Raw genomic sequence first — 18,297 nt, 5'->3', positions numbered from 1 at the left:
GCAAAAGATCAAGAAGAAAACACTTTGAACACTTCCTACATGGTTAGCCCTGTTAAGCAATTGCTCACACCTTATTATGTAATGCATCCTCTCAGCAGTTCTTAAGGTACATGTGAAGAAATTCAAACACGAGGAAGTTAAGAAATTAAACTACTAAGTCATATAGTCAGTAAATGAAAAGCTAACTTTTAAACAAAGTAGCCAACTTCTTGGAACACTGATGGCTGACATTGTGGAGGCAGTCCAACCTTCAAACTAAAGGAGCCCGTCCTCATGTTGGTCCGGTAAATGACTAGTTGTGACGTGTTGGGATACATACTTTTAACTTTGATTCACATGTGAAGTTAAAATAAAAGAAAGAAAAATTGCAGGAAAAAATTCAGCTCCTCTGGTTGCCATGGAAATAAACCGTTTAGCACTGCAAAGCTTTTTGTGGGGGAACAAGGTCATTGAAATTTTTAACTTCCAAGAATTGTATTCAAGGAGGGTTTTAACTTCTACTTGCTCACAATCTGTTTCTAAAAAAATTTGGGGGGGTGGGTAGATATTTATACTCATCCTGGCACTGAAAATCTAGTGGCAAAAGTATGTCCCCTGACTTAGACCTCGGATCTTTGTTTCAGGGCTCCAGATGAAGGTAGGTTTCCATTTCCTGTGAGGTGTGTGCACTGTGTAAGAGAGGGTGGGGGAGAATAGAAGTAAACACAAAACACAGGCAAAAAAACTAAAGAGAAAAAAATTGCTTGTCTCTAGAAGAAAACAGTCTTTAAATTAATTTGAATCAGAACAAAAACTTTATCCTTATCCCTGGCAATATCACTTGGGCCACTTGTGAAGCACTGGTTGAAAGATGAATCACAGCTGGTGAACTTGTGTACATTCACGGACTCGTGGAGAGCTGCTATGCAAGCAGGGAAACAGAGAGCTGAGCACCTCCCTGGACTCCTGTTGTGGGAGCTGGGCCTTGATAAGAGAGTAGGTTTAGGGTAACCACAGCGAGTAGTCATGCAAGATACAGAAAATAAGGACAGGCGTGAAATTACACTGGAAAGAGAGAACACCAATTACAAGGATGGAGAAAAGGGGATAAAATCAGGTGTAAGTCAAGGAGCCAGCTAATAGAGTGAGACAGGACCCCAGAGAAGACGTTAGAGAGAGTGGGTAGAAGATGGAGTTGCATACTTTCCTTGAAGTTCTGGAATGTAAGCCTGGAGTTTTTAGTACAGGGCCTAAGTGTTAGGCTGTGGGTGAGGGGACATTTTCAGTACAGTAGAGGACTTGGAGACCACCAAACCCTTCCTTTTATAGAAGTGGAGGCAGGGATCAGAGAAGGTAGATGGTTCATGTGAGTGCACACAGGAAATGAGAAAGCTGAAACCACAGTTTAAGTAGCTGCTGTCTTCTTGGCTATTTTGATTAAAAGAGCTACTGGTACACTGTTTTTAAGATAACTTCAAGGTTTCCTATTATATTTTTTCAATTTCACTGTTTGATTAAATTAATTGATAATAGAAAAAAGTAGGTGATCTCAGCAGATCATAAACTTCCTTGAAATCAAGGAACCACTCTATGCACTCAGCATTGTTATATGAGTATCTATTGAATACTTAAAAATAATGATCAGTGAACTGTATTAGCTACTCTAGATGGACATAAAAAGTCATAATTAAATTAATGTCTACTCCATATACTATGTATTTCCAGACTTTTTGATAAACTAAGGAGGGGAATGGGAAAAATACATATTTGATTTGAAAATAAATTAGTATGTAAAAATGACAGCAGAACACATGGTTTCCAGAAGAAAAAGGTACACAGGCCAAAAGTTTATCCGTGATAGTCAAATGGCAGTACAGAAGTTGCATGTACATGAGTAGACATAGCATAAAGGGAACAGCAAATAGAATGATGGAATCAGAGATTCCATTAAAAACTGGGGACAGATTTTCTTATGAACATGACTGGGTAAATTAGTGCTTTCCTCCTCTTCTCCTGAAAAAGAATACAAAAGCAACTAGGAGAATTTTTAAAATCCTACGAATTCAACTGTCCATGAAATTTAGAAGTCAGAAAATCTGCAGGCTTCAAAAACCTGCAGGTACTTGCAAAGTGAAAGACTAGGCACCAGTTGGGAGGAAATGAAAAGAAGAAGCCCAGAGAGTGCTGAGTGGAACCCTAAGAAGCAAATTTTAGAGAGATAGTGCAAGATATATATCTCTTGTTTTCAACAATGGATGTGTTATATCAGAATGAGGACAGTTGATGGCAGAAGACATGATAGACTCAATCTGGTTCAGATATGCAGAGGGGAAATGGACATACAAACTCACACAGAAAAACAATAGGTAGCAGTGTTTTCTGTAGCAGTGGAGAAGCAAAACCTTTGTTGTGAAGCCTGGAAGATTATCTTGTTCCACACCCACTTATAGGAATATTCTGCTAATAGCTGGGTCATGAAATGTCAACTCTTCAATGATGGTTATTAAAAAAAAAACAAGATAAATTAAACTGTGAAAAAGACCTGCAAAGCTTCTAAACTGATATAGAATATTCATCATAAAAATTCTACCACTGAGCAAAGTTAAAGTGTGACCAAACATTTTGTCATGATTTTTAAAGACCTTAATGAAGCAATAGCTTGTAAGAAAAAAAGAATACAAAATAGAAATTTAAGACCTTAAAGAGAATATAGTGAAACCATAGTAGATTACGAAACATGAGTGGTCATAACTCAGGAAATAAATAGAAGAAAAATGAAACCATTGTCAAAATGTAAAAGAAATCCAAAGATCACAAAGGAAAATCAATGCTGTGTGCAAGACACAAAGGCCCCTGAAGGACCTAATGAAATTCCTAAAGAAATGAGAAAGATATAATTTAAAAAGTAACTGGTATTTTAAAAGCATTAGGGAGAAAGGACAGATATAAGAAATAAAGATTTTACATAAATATAATTGTAATGCCCAAAGGGATTGAATAGAACAAACATGCAAAGGTTTAATTTAAGTAAAATGAAAGACATGTCTTCATACTGAATAAGCATATCATGAACCAGAAAATATTGATTCAAAACAGTCAACATTAAAATATAATCTAGTAAAATTATTAAACTTTAAAAATAGCAAAAAACACTTTGGATAGCCAGGCAAAAATATCATCATTTTAAAAGAGCAATATTCAATACCAGAAGACTACTGAGTAACACCTATGAAATATGTAAGAAAAATTGTGAGCTAAGGATTTACATCAGACCAAGCCCTCCTTCTCCTATAATAAGTACAGAAAATGAGGTTTGGACATACAAAAACTCAAATAATGTTGTTCTCATAAGCCTGTGTTGAGATAACTGAAAGATGAACTTTACTCAACTGAGAGATTACAGAGAAAACTACAGCAAAAGAACTCATGGTAATGCATGAATATACTTAACTGTATAAATAAGATTAAAATGGTAAATCACAGGGACAGGATCAAATATAAATATTATATACCTAGACAAGGTATGAATGTTATGACTACCAAAAATGGTAGAGGAAGAGGAAAAGAATATGAGAAATGGAGAAGGTTTCCTGATTGCCTCATCTATACTAGCTGGGAATTAAAGATATAATTTAAAGCTCACAAACCAAGAAATAAAAGCATTAGCATATTTAATAGTACTAAATTAAATGCTAAGAAAGGTAACATGATTAACTAAAATTGGGTCATGATGAATGAGGAGGAGATAATAGTCATGGACTAAAGTAAATAGAGTTCTCCTGATAATATATAAAGTTGCAATTATAAAGGTAACCAGCCATTAAAACAAAAGAAATTAATTTCTATACATATTAGACATGCTACTCACTACATAGGAAAAGAGCTTTAAAAAATCATAAACACATAAACATAAAATAACAGGTAGAACTAAGGCCAAATGTCCCTATCATATTAAAAAAAATAAATGAGTTCAACTAGTATATTAATATTAATATAAATGATTCAGATTACATCATAAAATGGACTCAATACTGTGGTAGATAAAAGTGACACTCTTAAAAAAGGTGCTTCTGAAAGCATGAAAATAAAGGTACAGGTAATGACAGATTAATCAAATAATTGGAAAAGGAGGAAGATCATAAACTTTAATATCAGACCAGTGGAATTTAGGCCAGAATAAGACAAAGAAGGACACTTTAATGCTAACTTGTAAAATCACAATGAAAAAATATCACTCTTGCACTAAATTTTCAATAGTAGCTACATTCATGAAACAAATTAAAGGAGACATAAAGAGAAATAAATACAAAAAAACGCTAGTAATGAGAAGTCTTAATTGATCTCTTTCAATTGTGGCAAGTAAGTACAAAAGTATGAATATAGTTTTTAATAATATTTATATATAATTATATAATATTTATATAATATTTTATATTTTAAAATATTTATATAATATTTTATATATATATTCTGTCTGGAAAAAGTCCATCCATTGTTAATAAAATGAAAATGGTTTGTGCAAAATGGATGTAACCTGGCAGCCAAGGAGAGTGCACTGGAATGTGCATGTGTAAACAATGATGACTTTACTGTACTAGTCAGTGGGGGTAGTAGACACTGTTAAGTAAGCATGTGTACTGTGTGGTCATTGCATTCAAAATGACTGAGTAGAGCAATGAATCTGCATCAAATTTTGTGTTAAGCTTGAACATTCCTTCAAGGAAACTTCAGATGATTCAGAAGGCCACAGCTATGGGCAATTGGTGATTGGCAGCTTTATCACGACAATGCACCTGCTAATGCATCATGTCTTGTTCAGAGCTTTGTGGCAAAACATCAAATCACCCAGGTGACTCAGCCCCACTACAGCCCAGATTTGGTGCCCTGTGACTTTTGGCTTTTCCCAAAATTAAAATCACCTTTGAAAGGGAAGATTTTTCAGACCATCAGTGAGATTCAGGAAAATATGAGGAGGCAGCTGATGGTGACTGGGAGAACTGTGTGAGGTCCCAGGTGCCTACTTTGAAGGGGATTGAGGCATTATCGTACTATGTACAATGTTTCTTGCATCTTGTATCTTTAATAAGTGTTGCTATTTTTCATATTACATGGCTAGATATCTTATGACAGACCTTGTATATAACATTCCAGCCTGAAAATAGAAAATTGATTAACTTTTTAAAATGGCCCCAGCCCTCTTATGGAAATAGACTACATCGAGTCATTTTAAAATCCTAAATAAATCCCCTAAACTACCTGGAATAAAAGCAATATTTTATTTTTAAATATTTTATTTTTATTTATTTTTAGAGAGAGAAGAGAGGGAGAAAGAGAAGAAGAGAAACATCAAAGTGCAAGAGAAACATCGATCAGTTGCCTGTCACATTCCCCTAAGTGGGGACCTAGCCCACAACACAGGCATGTGCCCTGGCTGGGAATTGAACCAGCAATCTTTTGATTCACAGGCCAGCATTCAATGCACTTAGCCACACCAGCCAGGTCATAAAATATTTCCTAATCACAATGCAGTAAAACTAGTAGTGAATAAAATTGGGTACCCAAAAGGTCTTTAAAACAGAAAATATATTTTTAAAGATTTTATTTATTTCTAGAGAGAGGGGAAAGGGGGGAGAAAGAGAGGGAGAGAAACATCCATGTGCAAGAGATACATCCATCAGTTGCCTTTTGCACACCCCCAGCTGGGGACCTGGCCCGAAACCCAGGCATGTGCTCTGTCTGGGAATCAAACCAGCAACCCTTCGGTTCACAACCCAGCACTCAATCCACTTAGCCACACCAGCCAGGGCTGAAAATAATTTTTAAAAGCTCTATCTCTTGAATGATTATTGGATAAAAAAGGAAATACAAGTGAAATTTATAAAATGTCTAGATATACTCTGTTTAATTTGGTTAACAGTAGCTTTGTGTAACTATTTGAAGTTAAAAGTAAATTAAATTTTGAGTTCCTCACTGAAACAGGAAGTTCTATTAGGTAGTACTGGTCTAAAATGTAATTATAATGAAAACACTATATATGAGAATGTACAGGATATAGAAAAGCAGTGCACAATAAAATCTTCCAAGCATAGAACAGAAAACAAATCTAGTAAATTTCAGAATACTGGTATCATATTAAGCATCTTCTCTAACCATAATGGTATGAAACTAGAAATCAGTCACAAGAAGAAAACTGAAAAACGAACAAAGATATGGAGGCTAAATAACATGTTTTTTAGCCAAAAATCTGTGGGACAAAGTGAAAACAGTCCTAAGAGGGAAATGCATAGCATTACAGGCTTACCTCAAGAAATAAGAAAAAGCTCAAATAAACAATCTAACTTCACTCTTAAATGAACTAGAAAAAGCAACAATAAACAAAGCCCAAAGTGGGCAGAAAAAAAGGAAATAGTAAAGATCTGAGCAGAAATAAATGAAATAGAGTAGAAAAATAAAAAAAAAAATCAATGTAACCAACAGCTGATTCTTTGAAAAGATAAATGAGATAGACAAACTTTTAACCAGACTCATCAAGAAAAGAAGAAGAGAGGGGACCCAAATAAACAAAATCAGAAATGAAGAGGAGAAGTAACAATTGAATCCATAGAAATACAAGAGATTGTAAGAAAATATTATGAACAACTATATGCCAATAAATCAGACAGTATGGATAAAATGGATAAATTTCTACAAACATGCAATCTCCCGATACTGAATCAAGAATAATCATAGAATCTGAGTAGACAGATTACAACTAATGAAATTAAAGCAGTAATAAAAAAAATTCCCAACAAACAAAAGTTCTGGACCAGATGGCTTCACAGGAAAATTTCATCAAACATTGAAAGAAGAACCAATACCTGTCCTTCTCAAACTATTCCAAAAACTTAAAGAGGAGAGAAGATTTCCAAGTTCATTTTATAAAACCAGTATTACCCTAATTCTGAAAGGAGATAAAGATACTACAATAAAAGAAAATTATAAGCCAATATTTCTGATGAACACAGATGCTCAAATCCTCAACAAAATATTATAGCAAACTGGATCCAGAAATACCTTAAGAAGATCATACAACCTGATTAAGTAGGATTTATTCCATGGATGCAAGGTTGATACAATATCCACAAATCAATAAATATTATGTACCACATAAACAAAATGAAGGATAAAAATCACAATCATAACAGAAGTAGCAAAAGCATTTGATAAAAGCTAGCATCCAGTTAGGGCAAAAACTCTCAGCAAAGTGAGAGTAGAGGAAACATATCTCAATGCAATAAAAGCCTATATAACAAGCCCACAGCCAACATCATAGTCAATAGGCAAAAACTGAAAGTGTTTCACTTAAGATTGGGAATAAAACAAGGACATTCAATTTTACCACTCTTATTCAACACAGCTCTGGCCACAGCAATCAGACAAGAAGAAGAAATAAAAGACATCCAAATTGGAAAGGAAGAAGTAAAATTGTATATTTGCAGATGACATGATACTGTCTATACAGAACCCTAAAATTTCCACCAAAAATTATTAGAGCTGACAAATGAATTCAGTAAAGTATCAAGATACAAAATAAATATCCAGAAATCAGTAGCATTTCTATACACAAATAATGAACTATCAGAAAGAGAAACTAAGAAAACAATCCCATTTACAATTGCCTCAAAAAAAATGCCTAGGAATAAATTTAAGGATGTAAAAGACCTGTACTCAGAAATTTATAAGACACTAAAGAAAGAAATTAAAGAAGATACAAATGAATGGACACACATACTATGTCCATGGATAGGAAGAATTAACATCATTAAAATGTCCATATTACCCAAAGCAATTCATTAATTCAATGCAATTCCTATCAAGATACCAATGGCATATTTTTCAGAGCTCTAACAAATATTCCAATATATATATAAAACCACAAATGACCCTAAATGCCAACAGCTACCTTGAGATAGCAAAACAAAGTTGGAGGAATCATGCTACCTGCTATGAAACTACACTACAAGGCTATAATGACCAAAACAGTATAGTTTTGGCATAAAAGCAGACAAAGATTAATAGAACAGAATAGAGAGCCCCAAAATAAACCCACACCTTTATGGTCAATTAATATTTGACAGAGGGACCAAGAACATACAAGAATTAAAGACAATCTATTCAATAAATGGTGTTGGGAAAAGTGGACAGATAATGTGCAAAAAAATAAAACTCTCAGCAAAGTGAGAGTAGAGGAAACATATCTCAACTAGACCACCTTCTATAACATACACGAGAATAAACTCAAAATGGATTGAAGACTTAAATGTTAGGCTTGAAACCATAAAAATCCTAGAAGAGAGAAGCAGCTTTTTGTCTTCTTCTTGAATCTCTGGTTTGGTTTTCTTGATTCCACTATATCCTCCACCACGGCCATAAGGATGACCCAGAAGACCTACAAGGTGTCCACCTCTAGCCCCTGGACCTTAAGCAGCCACTGGTGCTCGAGTGGGCCCAGGATCAGCTCCTCAGCCTTTTCCCAGGTGGGTAGCATCTACCGAGTTGGCCTAGGTGCCAACATGAATCTGGCCAGGAGTTTCGGGGGACCTGGGAGTATGGTGACCATCAAAGCCATCCAAGTGAACCAGAGCCTGCTGAGCACCCCCGAAGCTAGAGGTGGACTCACAAATCTAGGCCATGTGCAACTAGGAGAAGGAGCAGATCAAGATACTCAACAAGTTTGCTTCTTTTATCGATAAAGTTTGGAACCTGGAGCAGCAGAATAAGATTTTGGAGGCCAAGTGGACTTCCCTGCAGCAGCAGAAGATGACTCGCAGTAACCTGGACAATATGTTTGAGAGCTACATCAACAACCTTTGGCAGCAGCTGGAAACACTGGCCCAGGAGAAATTGAGACTGGAGGCAGAGCCTGGAAACATGCTGGGGCTGCTGGAAGACTTGAAGAATAAGTACAAGGCAAGATCAACAAGCGCACAGAGATGGGGAATGAATTTGTCCTCATCAAGTGTTGCGCGTGGGTCACCGGCCAGCAGTGACCACGGAACGCTGTGGATGGCTCGACGATAAACACGCGAGAAAAAACACCACATGCACAGAGACAGACTAGTTTCTGTGGGGAAGTAGGGACAGAATGGCCACCCCGCCCTAGTGGGGAGTGCTGATTTACCGTCCATACCTGCTTTTATTAGGCTCATTTTGCATAATAATTCAGGTAAAATACAGTATTCATTAGGGGGAAGTAAGGAACTATAGAAAACAAAGAACTCTGCTGGTCTATTGAGTTGGGGTCAAAGAGCTGTAAGACTGAGGAACAAACTAACTTCCTCCTAAGACCCTTCTCATTCAACTGAGAGCATTCTAAACAAAGGAGGTTTCACAGTAATTTACATATTCTTTCTTAGGTCTGATCACCCTGGGGAATCCGCACTTCTCAGTACCGAGCTGCACCACCCTGTCATTGTTTCAGGCTTAGGTGGAGCAAGGGAACTAAGGCAACCGAGAGATAAGGAGATTTTCTTCCAGACGCTGAGAACTCAGGCTATGTCAAAGCCGAGGAGCGAGGGTCCATCACCCCCCTTTTGCTGCAGCCCCCCCCCCAAGTCCTTTTGGGGAGCCTCCCAAAGTGATCGTGCCTGTCTTAGGTCATTCCCCCGTGGGGAATCTTACCCGTCTTTGGCTAACCGACCAAGCTTTTGGGGGTTCAGTTATGAATAAAGCAGCAGAAGCAGCATTCCTGCCAGGAAGATAAGCTTTTGTCTCCTTGCTGGCTTACAGTTCCAAGGGCATTCCCTTAGCCTTAGTCTAGGCGGGGGTTTCAGCTTCTGATACCAGTCAGGGCGGTTCCCAACAATCAAGAAGGATGTGGATGAACCTTACAAGCACAAAGTAGAGCTGGAGTCCTGCCTGAAAGGTGACCGATGAAGTCAACTTCTACAGGCAGCTGTATGAAAAGGAGATTCATAAGCTATAGCCCCAGATCTCTGACACATCCATGGTGCTGTCCATGGACAACAACCACTCCCTGGACCCAGACAACATCATCGCCGAGGTCAAGGCCCAGGATGAGGAAACTACAGCTGGGCTGAGGTTGAGACCATGTACCAGATCAAGCATGAGCAGCTGCAGACATCCACTGGGAAGCACAGGGATAACCTGTGTCTCACAAAGATGGACATTTCTGAGATTAACTGGAATACCAGCCAAATCTAGGCTGCAACTGTTGTCTTCAAAGGCCTGAGGGCTTCCCTGGAGGCCACCATCATTGACACCGAGCAGCACAGGGAGCTGGCTGTCAAGAATGCTCAGGCCAAAGTGACTGAGCTAGAAGACACACTGAGAACTACCAAGGAGGACATGGCCCGGCCGCTGAGTGGGTACCAAGAGCTCATGAACATCAAGCTGGCCCTGGACCTATTGATTGCCACCTACCACAAGCTGCTGCAGGGTGAGGAGGACCAGCTGGGGTCTGAGATGCAGAACATGAGTATCCATACCAAGACCACTAGTGGTGACTCAGGTGGGCTGAGCCCAGCCTATTGGAACCTCAACGATGACCTGGGCTTCCAGGCAAATATGGGCTCCGGTGGGGCCTCTGGATCCTTCAGCCGCACCAGTGCCAGCTCCTCCAAGATGGTGGTTGTGAGGAAGATTGAGACCCACGATGGGAAGCTCGTGTCTGAGTCATCTGATGTCCTGCCCAAGTGAACCAACACTGCGGTCCCTCCTGTCCTCCGAGCTGGCAGGAAAGGAGCTGTGCAGGGGGCCCAGAGGGCACAGGAGACCCACCTGAGGCTCAGCCCCAGTCCTCAGCTCACCCTTGGGTGGGGGAGCTTACTGCCTGGGGACCCCCTCTTACCTATGCTCCAGACTAAAACCCAAATCAAGTGTTTTTTACCCAAAATAAAGTCTCAACTGGCTCTGCCAAAAAAAAAAATCCTTGAAGAAAGCATAGGCAGTAAAATCTTGGACATTTCTCATAGCAGTATTTTTTTGCTATAATTCACTTGGCGAGGGAAACAAAAGAAAAATAGACAAATGAAAATATATCAAACTAAAAAGTTTTTGCACAGCATTGGTTTCCATCAACACAATGAAAAGACAACCCATTGAACTGGAGAACATATTTGCCAATATATCTGATAAAGGGTTAATAGCACACATTTATAAAGAACTTATAAAACTCAACATACACACACACAAAATATCCAATTAAAAAATGAGCAAAGGGCCAGAATAGACACTTCTCCAAAGAGGACTTATAGATGGCCCATAGACATATCAAAAGATGCTCAATATCACTAACCTTAATTATCAGAGAAATGCAAATTAAAATAGGAATAAAATATCACATACCTGTCAAAATGATTATCATCAATAAATCAGCAAATAATAAGAGTTGTCAAGGATGTGGAAGAAGGGGAACTCTTGTTCACTTTTGGGAATGCAGATTGGTGCAGCTACTGCATGAAGGTACCTCAAAAAATTAAAAATGAAGCTGCCTTATGAGTCAGCACATATTTTGGGAATATATCCAAAGAAACCCAAAGCACTAATTTGAAAGAATATATGCACCCTGATGTTCATTGCAGCATTATTATAACAGTCGGGATTTGGAAGCAGCCCAAGTGCCCATCAGTAGATGAGTGGATAAAAATGCTGTGATACATTTACACAATGGAATATTACTTGGCTATAGGAAAAGAAGGAAATCTTACCCTTTGTGACAGCATGGATAGACATGGAGAGTATTATGCTAAGTAAAATTAAGCCAGTCAGAGAAAGACAAGTACCATATAATTTCAACTATATGTGGAATCTAATGAACAAAAAAAAACTAACAAACAAAATAGAAACAGACTCATAGATACAGAGAACAAACTGACAGTTGACAGAGGGGTAGGAGTTTGGGTGAAAAGGTAAATGATTCAGCAAAAAAACAAACTAATAAACAAAAAACAAGAAAACAAAAAACTTCACAGACACACACAATCGTATGGTGATTATCAGACAGAAAGAGGCAGGAGAGGTAAAAGATGGTAAAGGGGGAGTAGATGGTGCTAGAAGGAGACTTGACTCGGGGTGGTGACCACACAATACAATATGTAGTTGATGTGTTATAGAATTGTACACATTAAACCTATATAATTTTATCAACCAATGTCACTCAATAAATTCAATGAAAAAGAATCTTCATAACAAAAAAAGTCAAAATTTATGGAAAACAAACACATTTTGTATCTTTCTCAAGATACAAAAAAATTAGAAAAAGACCTACCAAATACTAGCAACAGCCTAAGTGCCTATCAGTAGATGAGTAGTTAAAAAACTGGTACATTTACACAATGGAATACTATGCAGCAGGAAAAAGATGGAATTCCTACCCTTTGTGACAGCATGGATGGAACTGGAGAGCATTATGCTAAAGTGAAATAAGCCAGGAGGTGAAGGACAAATAGTATATGATCTCACTTTTAAATGGAACCTAGTCAACAAGACAAACATGCAAAATAGAAGCAGAGACATGGAAATAACAAACTGACAGTGACCAGAGGGGAGAAGGGAAGGGGATAACAGGAGAAACAGGGGAAGGGGCAAGTCAAGGAACATGTATAAAGGACCCCTGGACAAAGATAATGTGGGGAGGACTGAATGTGAGAGGCAGGGGCTGAGTAGAGCAGCAGAGAGTAATGAGGGTGGGAATGGGGACAACTGTAATTGAACAACAATCTAAAAAAATAAAATTAAATTAAAAAAGACCTACAGGACTAGCCTTCTCAAAGATAAAAGCAGAACTTTGCAGAAAGGAGGAAAACAGTAGCAGTAATAAATTTAAAAAACTGTTAATGATAAAAATATATAAACTGGGAACCTAATTTTTACAAGGATAAAATTTCAATATAAAACTAAGAAATTAAAAAGGGAATAAATATATCAAAGAAAGAGAAAATTAAAAGAATAATATGAGTTCACTTTGTTCAATTCTCTGGAAATGGTTGGAGTACTTAGAAGAAAGGAATAATTTTCTAGGAAAATGTCATTTACCAAAGTTAAAACCAGGGGAAATAGAGAAAGGAAAACAAATTGGCTTATTTTCATGGAAAGATCAGAGAGATGACAAAGAGCTAGACGGCTGCACAGAGAAATTCTTCCCAAACTAAAGAACAGATAATGTCAATATTATGGAAACTATTGTAAAGAGAAAACAAAGGAAAGAAAAAAACCCCTCCAATTTATTTTTAGAGCAAATATATGAATATCAATATGATGAATTTTAAAAAATATGTCAAGAAACATTACTTATAAATGATAATTCCAAAACCCTAAAAAAATTAACAAACAGAATTCAGTGACACTAAAAGAATTATAATCAAGTGAAGCTTAGGCTAGAAATTTAATGATGATTCAATAATAGGAAATCTAATACAAATACCATATTAATAGAAAACCACATGATTATCTGCATGGTCTTTCAAAAGGCATTTAAAAATTCAATAACCATTCTTGATGAAAATACTCAATATAGTAAGAGTACACTGACACTACTCTAACTAGATAAAATATCTGCATGTATCTCAGTTCAAAAGCCAGCACTAAAGTTATTTCCATTAAATATCAGAATCAAATCAAGGATGCCCACCAATATCATTATTATCCAATGTTTCACTGTGGAATTAAATATGAAATTTGAATAAGAAAGAATTCATATTTTAACATGGAACAGAAAATGGAAAAGCATCACTATATGCAGAGGACAATAAAATTAAATATTGGGAAAATTAAAGGAACCAATTGGTTAATTTTAAAAACTGCCAGAAGACATACTAAAGTAATATAGTACAAAATTATTACATAGAAATCAGTAACTTTCATACACATATATTAACAGTAGCCAGTTGGAAGAAACAGTGAAACCGAAGACCCCTTTTTCAATAACAACCCAAAGATGAAATGGAAGTAAACTTAATGCAAAACATGCAAAATTAAGAGAAAGAAACTTTTAAAACATTTGTTAGTCTGTTTGGGCTGCTATGGCAGAATACCATAGACTGGATGGCGGAATTTATTTCTCACACTTCTGGAGGCTAGAAGTCCAAGATCATGACACTGGCAGATTCAGTGCCTGGTGAGAGCCAATTATCAAGCTCATAGGTGGTATCTTCTTACTGTGTCCCCCTCCTGACATGGTAAAAGGGGCAGGGGAGCTCTCTGGGATCTCTTTTATAAGGGCACTAATCCCATTCAGTAGGGCTTGCCCTCATGACCTAATCACTTCTCAAAGACCCTACCTCCTAATAGCATCACATTGGGAGTTAGGATTTTAACATATAAAGTTTGGGAGAACACAATCAGTCAATGTATAGGAAGCATACAAAAGGAGACTTCTGGCCATTTATCCCACAGATGTCCTGGCAAATAATAAAAAGATGCATTATAAGATTATTAATGATATCACTGTAATTGCAGGAAATTAGGAATAACCAAAATATCTATTAATGGAGAAATGGTTATTAAAAGTATGGTATATACTTTGATTTATGCAAGAATCTTTATGCAGCTGTAAACTAAAGTAAGGGAGCTTTTGATGTATTGGTATGGTTATTTAAGATAGAAAGATGCAGAATAGAATAGAAAGCAGTAAAGTTTTCCTTTTTGTATTAAAAAAGGAAGGAAATAAGGATACATATTTGCCTTTATTTGTATGCATTCCTACTCTGGAAGGATACATCAAAAATTCATGACAGCAGTAACCTATAGATGGGTAGCAGGCATTTGAAGGTGTCTTTTCACTGTTTCCTCTTAATATATTTTTGATTTCTTAAACTATGTGTGTGAATTACCCACTCAAAAATAAACATAATATATTTAGGAGTACTTCCCACACAAAGAGTCCAGAGAATGGAGCCTGTCAGCCTGAACTAGTTTTTCTATTGCCGTGCACTCAGAGCTTGACTGTGAAGGTTGCTGGGTGAAGGAACATGGAAGGCCGCAGTTGTTGCACTAGGACACTATATAAAGTTCTTTTTCTGAAACCTGCAGGGTGAACTGAGTTTTCCTCAATGTTCTGTTCGCTCCTGCAGCCTGCAGAGCAGTTCAGGGACAGCAACATTCAATGTGGACAAACTCAATAGCACTGGGTTCAGTTCTTTTTCTTGTCAAGGACTGAATTTTGATGTGATATTATTGAACCTTCACATTGAATGACCTCTAACACACTTCTATCAGTCAAAGCCATCTGTATTTGGGCAAACGTGCTCACTGATCTGTGTACTCAGCATAAATTATCTTTATTTAAAGTGTAGGGGGAGATATATCTATTTGCACATCTGAACTTAGTTGATTACAGGCCACAGTGAGCTGCCTAGTTCTGTCCTTGTTCTTACAGCTGCTGAGAAGTGATAAGAGCGCCACAAATGTTAGAAGCAGCAATCACAGACAAGGGGTACAACTTGCTTTTTATTAGATGTGAACCAGAAGTTTTTAAACTTCTTTAGAATAGGAGTTGCTACTGTTCTTCCTTCCACCCTGAGTACTAGTTTTATTTACAATAACACATTCCAAGATGGTTCCTTGTTTTGTAACAGAAAACTCAGTTTGCCTGAATATTTACCCACCACTTGATCCACACCACATCCAGGGCCCCTAAGAAAGAGTGTGCAAGATTGAAATCCATCTTAACTATGTCTGCCACTGTTTCAGAAGGTTGCTGCCACCTATAGGCACCTGTTAGCATCTGCACATATGTAATATGTAGGCGTGGAGGGAGACAGAACAGAGGAAATGAGGCAAGAAAAAGGCAGGAAAGGTGAATATAGGGAATTTAGGGGTCATACAAAGAGCACAGGGCGCCTCCTCTCTGTCTGTGTCAAAGCTGTTTCCAACCTTTGCCTCAGTCATTTAAAACACTGAGGGCACCCAAGGACCTTCAGGTGAAATAAAGTGATCCACTTCAACAGACCTGTGTTGGAGAGAAGAGAAAACCCAAATTTAGAAAAGCCATCTCATAACCAGTTAGCAGCCTAGGACTTCAACAATTCAATTCTGACTTTACAAAAGGGAATGCTGAGATACTCCTGGGCTCACTTGACCTCTTAGCCTCTCTGACTGAGCTGCATTTACATTCCATGACAATATGGCAATGAAGAACTCACCACTTTCAATTCGTCCATGTTCATTTCACTTGCTTATATCCCATAAATTCTAGCGTCATGAATTCTTCCGGGTGGAAAAGACTTTTTTAAGCAATCCAATCTACACTTTAACCCCAAGAGTCTATTTTGCAAAATCTCAAACAGGGTGTTATCAAGCCTGCATGTGGTGATTAATTTTATGTGTCAGCTTCACTGGGTCACTGAGTGCCCAGATATTTGAGCTAATATTTATTCTGGATGCTTCTATGAGGGTGTTTTAGGATGAGATGAATACTGAATCGATAGACCGAGTAAAGCAGATTGCCCTCCCGAATGTGGAAGGGCTTCAGCCAATCAGTTGAATGTCTAAATCGAACAAAAAGACTGAGCCCACCCCAAGTCTGAGAGTATTCTTCCTACCTAATGGCTTTCAAACTGGGATATTGGCTTTTTTCCTGCCTTTGGACTCAAATTAAAACACTGGCTCTTCTGGAGTCACAAGTCTGCCAGTTTTGGGGTGGGAACTATGCCATCAATTTTCTTGGGTTTCCAGCTTTTTGACTTACACTGCAGATCTCGGGACTTGCAGGATTCCATAATCACATGAGTGAATTCCTTATAATAAATCCCTATATGCATATATACTTGTATATTGGCTCTGTTTCTCTTAAGAGCCCAGACCCATATTCTCTGTTATAGAACTGCAGCATTAAAGAGTTCACATCTTAAGTGAACCAAGTGGTTAGTCACTGACAAAGAAAAAAGAATTGGATCCATAATTTTTGCCTTTTCCATATTCATCCATCCATCTTTCTATTCACCCACTCAATCAACAGACATTTGTGGAGCATAGCTAACAATCATTTTGAGGTACTTTAACATATTACTTAAAAGAAGTATTTTGAAATCCAATCATACTAAAAATTTCAGCAGCCCACAATGCCGTTGCTTCTGTCTTCGAGGAGCTGCAGCTGCTCCTACTGTGTCAACTACCTCCTCTGTTCTCTTTGTTGGATGACACAGACGTTCATGGAATGCAAGGTTCTGGTTTCACTGTCTTCATTTTCCTACCTGCACCCTCACCCTAAGTGTGTTCCTCCAGGCTCTTGGCTGAAAATGTTTTACATATGTTGAATTTCAGACCTATATTTTGGACCCTAAACTCACCTCCATGCTCCATATTCATATGGTCAACTCTCTACATGTATTGACAAAGTGACTTAAACTGAATGTGTTCAAAACAAAGATTTTAATTCTCTGCCTCCACCCCTGAATCTGTTCCTTCTTCATGTGTTCTGTCTCAGCATGGCACCACCGTCCTCTTTGTGGATTAAGTCATATTATTAGCTGCCACCCTTCATTTCTGCCTTTCTCTCATCTTCAAAATGAATCCCCAAATATACTTTCCTCCACAATTCAGTACCAATTCCATTGCACTAAGTCCCTCACCTCCCACCTGAACAGCTTAATGGGGCAGCTTAACACTAACCTTGCATTCTTGCTGCTCTCTAATTCAATTTCCACACAGCCACCAGGGTTTATTTAAAATGTGAATCAGATCTGGTTTCTCCCTTGCTTAACTAACCCTCCTGCCCTGTTCCAGACATTTCCCATTGTATTTAAAATAAAACCCATATCCCAAAAATGCCCTGCCCATTTTCCAAAATTTGTCTTGAACCCTATGCAGCCTCTCTCCCCACACTCCAGCCACATGGGCCCTTGGTATCCTTCAAACATGCTCAGTGTTCCTTCCTTGGAGTTTTTGCCCCACTATTTTCTCTACTTAGAGTGCTCTTGTCCCAGGTCCTCCTGTGGCTGGCTCCTCATCCTTCAGGCCTCACTTCCAGCATTATTCCAGAGAAATACCCTTCCGATCTATTTGTCATTATCAATCAAACTGTCCTAATTTCTTTCACTTTTCACTTTCTGAAAAGTTTTCTTTTTACTTATTTACTAGCACCCTGCCCTCCCCTCTAAAATATAAGCCCATCTTGTTCTCAATTATTTCATAAAACAAAATAGATGCTCAATAAGCATTCACTGAATGAATAACAAATGATTCCATCCCAAAAGCTATTGAACAACATTGACACACTGCTTTTCAATGTCCTCGGGAACGGATGGCCAAGGAAGGAGAATCTGATACTGTGACTCCGCTGAACTCTGCCTGCCATGGAGCTCTTCCGATGCCCTTCAC

The 18,297-nt window shown here is 37.8% G+C and overlaps 1 pseudogene; it reads left to right on the top strand.

Annotated features, from left to right (window-relative positions):
* The first annotated feature begins 273 nt into the window (after positions 1 to 273).
* LOC123831092 lies at positions 274 to 10,677 on the top strand (annotated as a pseudogene).
* Positions 10,678 to 18,297: the final 7,620 nt, after the last annotated feature.

This window comes from Phyllostomus hastatus, unplaced genomic scaffold, assembly GCF_019186645.2.
Source record: "Phyllostomus hastatus isolate PE091 unplaced genomic scaffold, TTU_PhHast_1.1 phas_scaffold_1674, whole genome shotgun sequence".
Classification (NCBI taxonomy): Eukaryota; Metazoa; Chordata; class Mammalia; order Chiroptera; family Phyllostomidae; genus Phyllostomus; species Phyllostomus hastatus.
Note: the sequence above shows the minus strand (reverse complement) of the source record. Positions and strands in the feature narration are given on the sequence as shown.